This window comes from Sceloporus occidentalis, unplaced genomic scaffold (genome assembly GCF_023333645.1).
Source record: "Sceloporus occidentalis isolate IW3139 unplaced genomic scaffold, rSceOcc1.0.p SCAF_43, whole genome shotgun sequence".
NCBI classification, from domain to species: domain Eukaryota; kingdom Metazoa; phylum Chordata; class Lepidosauria; order Squamata; family Phrynosomatidae; genus Sceloporus; species Sceloporus occidentalis.
In genome coordinates this window covers 6052501-6057500 of record NW_028317023.1, presented here as the reverse complement: position 1 = coordinate 6057500, position 5000 = coordinate 6052501, and the positions used below count along the sequence as shown (strand labels likewise).

The window sequence follows — 5000 nt, the reverse complement described above, 5'->3', positions numbered from 1 at the left end:
TGAGCTTTACCCCATGGGGCCTCTTTTCCTTTAGGTCAGCTGCTTTTCACCATTGATTACATCGTAAGGTAAGAAGAGTCAAAGATCCTCTTAATTTCAAAAAGAAACAGGATCAAACAACTCAGAGATCAAATTAAATGACCAAGAAAAACAAAATTTCCCATTAAAACTTACAAGCATAATAATCTGAGCCTAAAAATAAAAATGAACCCTGGTATCCAAGCACAGCCATGCCAACGGGGGTATAGCTCAGTGGTAGAGCATTCGACTGCAGATTGAGAGGTCCTTGGTTCAAATCCGGGTGCCCCCTGTTTACTGTGTACTTTTAATTGAGTCTCAGAGAATCAAAATGATCTTCGTATCAGCTGTGGACCACAAAGAATAAACAGGCATAGAAAAGAATCAGGTCCAAATCCAATTAGGGTCATATGATTCACAGAACAAGGTTCAAAGGCCGCTAGAAGGTATAAAGACACTGAGGTCTTATCAATTTTTAATTGAAAAGATCACATGTAGTAGGCTCAGAGTCCAAATTAAATGACCAAGAAAAATGTAGTAGATCTATCTAATGTAGATTGCGATTTCCCTCAAACTGGAGCAACCTCAGTGTTTGTGCAGTCTTTTTGTAAGTTTTAATGGGAAATTTAGTTTGTGCAATCTTTATTCTTAGGGTTAGACCATCAGCTTTACCCCATGTAGCCTCTTTTCCTTTAGGTCAGCTGCTTCTCACCATTTATTACATTGTAAGGTAAGAAGAGCCAAAGATCCTCTTAATTTCAAAAAGAAACAGGATCAAACAACTCAGAGATCAAATTAAATGACCAAGAAAAACTAAATTTCCTATTAAAATTTACAAGCATAAAAATCTGAGCCTAAAAATAAAAACAAACCCTGGTATCTCAGCAGCGCAATGCCAACGGGGGTATAGCTCAGTGGTAGAGCATTCAACTGCAGATCGAGAGATCCTTGGTTCAAATCCGGGTGCCCCCTGTCTCCTGTGTAGTTTTAATTGAGTCTCAGAGAATCAAAATGATCTTCATATCAGCTGTGGACCACAAAGAATAAACAGGCATAGAAAAGAATCATGAGCAAATCAATTTAGGGTCATATGATTCACAGAACAAGGTTCAAAGGCCGCTAGAAGGTATAAAGATACAGAGGTCTTATCAATTTTATATTGAAAAGATCACATGTAGTAGTATAAAGATATAGAGCTCTTATCTATTTTAAATTGAAAAGATCACATGTAGTAGGCTCAGAGACCAAATTAAATGACCAATAAAAATGTAGTAGATCTATCTAATGTAGATTGCGATTTCCCTCAAACTGGAGCAACCTCAGTGTTTGTGCAGTCTTTTTGTAAGTTTTAATGGGAAATTTAGTTTGTGCAATCTTTATTCTGAGGGTTAGACCATCAGCTTTACCCCATGTAGTCTCTTTTCCTTTAGGTCAGCTGCTTCTCAATATTGATTACATTGTAAGGTAAGAAGAGCCAAAGATCCTCTTAATTTCAAAAAGAAACAGGATCAAACGACTCAGAGATCAAATTAAATGTCTTATCAATTTTATATTGAAAAGATCACATGTAGTAGTACAAAGATACGGAGGTCTTATCAATTTTTAATTGAAAAGATCAATTAGATCTATCTAATGTAGATTGCGATTTCCCTCAAACTGGAGCAACCTCAGTGTTTGTGCAGTCTTTTTGTAAGTTTTAATGGGAAATTTAGTTTGTGCAATCTTTATTCTTAGGGTTAGACCATCAGCTTTACCCCATGTAGCCTCTTTTCCTTTAGGTCAGCTGCTTCTCACCATTTATTACATTGTAAGGTAAGAAGAGCCAAAGATCCTCTTAATTTCAAAAAGAAACAGGATCAAACGACTCAGAGATCAAATTAAATGACCAAGAAAAACTAAATTTCCCATTAAAACTTACAAGCATAAAAATCTGAGCCTAAAAATAAAAACAAACCCTGGTATCTCAGCAGAACAATACCAACGGGGGTATAGCTCAGTGGTAGAGCATTCGACTGCAGATCGAGAGGTCCTTGGTTCAAATCCGGGTGCCCCCTGTTTCCTGTGTACTTTTAATTGAGTCTCAGAGAATCAAAATGATCTTCGTATCAGCTGTGGACCACAAAGAATAAACAGGCATAGAAAAGAATCAGGAGCAAATCAAATTAGGGTCATATGATTCACAGAACAAGGTTCAAAGGCCGCTAGAAGGTATAAAGATACAGAGGTCTTATCAATTTTATATTGAAAAGATCACATGTAGTAGTATAAAGATATGGAGCTCTTATCTATTTTAAATTGAAAAGATCACATGTAGTAGGCTCAGAGACCAAATTAAATGACCAATAAAAATGTAGTAGATCTATCTAATGTAGATTGCGATTTCCCTCAAACTGGAGCAACCTCAGTGTTTGTGCAGTCTTTTTGTAAGTTTTAATGGGAAATTTAGTTTGTGCAATCTTTATTCTTAGGGTTAGACCATCAGCTTTACCCCATGTAGTCTCTTTTCCTTTAGGTCAGCTGCTTCTCAATATTGATTACATTGTAAGGTAAGAAGAGCCAAAGATCCTCTTAATTTCAAAAAGAAACAGGATCAAACGACTCAGAGATCAAATTAAATGACCAAGAAAAACTAAATTTCCCATTAAATCTTATTAGCATAAAAATCTGAGCATAAAAATAAAAACGAACCCTAGTATCTCAGCAGAGCAATGCCAACAGGGGTTTTGGTCAGTGGTAGAGCATTCGACCGGACATCGAGAGGTCCTTGGTTCAAATCCAGGTGCCCCCAGTTTCCTCTGTACTTTTAATTGAGTCTCAGAGAATCAAAATGATCTTCGTATCGGCTGTGGACCACAAAGAATAAACAGGCATAGAGAAGAATCAGGTCCAAATCAAATTAGGGTCATATGATTCACAGAACAAGGTTCAAAAGCCGCTAGAAGGTATAAAGATATGGAGATCTTATCAATTTTAAATTGAAAAGATCACATGTAGTAGTACAAAGATACAGAGGTCTTATCAATTTTTAATTGAAAACATCACATGTAGTAGACTCAGAGTCCAAATTAAATGACCAAGAAAAATGTAGTAGATCTATCTAATGTAGATTGCGATTTCCCTCAAATTGGAGCTGCCTCTGTGTTTGTGCAAATTTTTTGTACCCCATGAAGCCTCTTTTCCAAGCATAAAAATCTAAGCCTAAAAATAAAAACGAACCCTGGTATCTCAGCAGAACAATGCCAACTGGGGTATAACTCAGTGGTAGAGCATTCGACTGTAGATCAAGAAGTCCTTGGTTTAAATCCGGGTGCCTCCTGTTTCCTGTGTACTTTTAATTGAGTCTCAGAGAATCAAAATGATCTTCATATCACATGTAGTAGGCTCAGAGACCAAATTAAATGACCAAGAAAAATTTAGTAGATCTATCTAATGTAGATTGCGATTTCCCTCAAATTGGAGCAGCCTCTGTGTTTGTGCAATCTTTTTGTAAGTTTTAATGGGAAATTTAGTTTGTACAATCTTTATTCTTAGGGTTAGACCATGAGCTTTACCCCATGGGGCCTCTTTTCCTTTAGGTCAGCTGCTTTTCACCATTGATTACATCGTAAGGTAAGAAGAGTCAAAGATCCTCTTAATTTCAAAAAGAAACAGGATCAAACAACTCAGAGATCAAATTAAATGACCAAGAAAAACAAAATTTCCCATTAAAACTTACAAGCATAATAATCTGAGCCTAAAAATAAAAATGAACCCTGGTATCCAAGCACAGCCATGCCAACGGGGGTATAGCTCAGTGGTAGAGCATTCGACTGCAGATTGAGAGGTCCTTGGTTCAAATCCGGGTGCCCCCTGTTTACTGTGTACTTTTAATTGAGTCTCAGAGAATCAAAATGATCTTCGTATCAGCTGTGGACCACAAAGAATAAACAGGCATAGAAAAGAATCAGGTCCAAATCCAATTAGGGTCATATGATTCACAGAACAAGGTTCAAAGGCCGCTAGAAGGTATAAAGACACTGAGGTCTTATCAATTTTTAATTGAAAAGATCACATGTAGTAGGCTCAGAGTCCAAATTAAATGACCAAGAAAAATGTAGTAGATCTATCTAATGTAGATTGCGATTTCCCTCAAACTGGAGCAACCTCAGTGTTTGTGCAGTCTTTTTGTAAGTTTTAATGGGAAATTTAGTTTGTGCAATCTTTATTCTTAGGGTTAGACCATCAGCTTTACCCCATGTAGCCTCTTTTCCTTTAGGTCAGCTGCTTCTCACCATTTATTACATTGTAAGGTAAGAAGAGCCAAAGATCCTCTTAATTTCAAAAAGAAACAGGATCAAACAACTCAGAGATCAAATTAAATGACCAAGAAAAACTAAATTTCCCATTAAAATTTACAAGCATAAAAATCTGAGCCTAAAAATAAAAACAAACCCTGGTATCTCAGCAGCACAATGTCAACAGGGGTATAGCTCAGTGGTAGAGCATTCAACTGCAGATCGAGAGATCCTTGGTTCAAATCCGGGTGCCCCCTGTCTCCTGTGTAGTTTTAATTGAGTCTCAGAGAATCAAAATGATCTTCATATCAGCTGTGGACCACAAAGAATAAACAGGCATAGAAAAGAATCATGAGCAAATCAATTTAGGGTCATATGATTCACAGAACAAGGTTCAAAGGCCGCTAGAAGGTATAAAGATACAGAGGTCTTATCAATTTTATATTGAAAAGATCACATGTAGTAGTATAAAGATATAGAGCTCTTATCTATTTTAAATTGAAAAGATCACATGTAGTAGGCTCAGAGACCAAATTAAATGACCAATAAAAATGTAGTAGATCTATCTAATGTAGATTGCGATTTCCCTCAAACTGGAGCAACCTCAGTGTTTGTGCAGTCTTTTTGTAAGTTTTAATGGGAAATTTAGTTTGTGCAATCTTTATTCTGAGGGTTAGACCATCAGCTTTACCCCATGTAGTCTCTTTT

The 5000-nt window shown here is 36.6% G+C and overlaps 5 non-coding genes across 5 annotated transcripts; all 5 read left to right on the top strand.

Moving 5' to 3' along the window:
- Nucleotides 1–238: 238 nt before the first annotated feature.
- TRNAC-GCA (transfer RNA cysteine (anticodon GCA)) lies at nt 239–310 on the top strand. The gene has a single exon. It is a non-coding gene; the product is annotated as a tRNA-Cys (tRNA).
- Nucleotides 311–918: 608 nt separating this feature from the next.
- Nucleotides 919–990, top strand: TRNAC-GCA (transfer RNA cysteine (anticodon GCA)). The gene has a single exon. It is a non-coding gene; the product is annotated as a tRNA-Cys (tRNA).
- A 1010-nt stretch (nt 991–2000) lies between these two features.
- Nucleotides 2001–2072, top strand: TRNAC-GCA (transfer RNA cysteine (anticodon GCA)). The gene has a single exon. It is a non-coding gene; the product is annotated as a tRNA-Cys (tRNA).
- A 1725-nt stretch (nt 2073–3797) lies between these two features.
- On the top strand, nt 3798–3869 carry TRNAC-GCA (transfer RNA cysteine (anticodon GCA)). The gene has a single exon. It is a non-coding gene; the product is annotated as a tRNA-Cys (tRNA).
- Nucleotides 3870–4477: 608 nt separating this feature from the next.
- TRNAC-GCA (transfer RNA cysteine (anticodon GCA)) lies at nt 4478–4549 on the top strand. The gene has a single exon. It is a non-coding gene; the product is annotated as a tRNA-Cys (tRNA).
- Nucleotides 4550–5000: the final 451 nt, after the last annotated feature.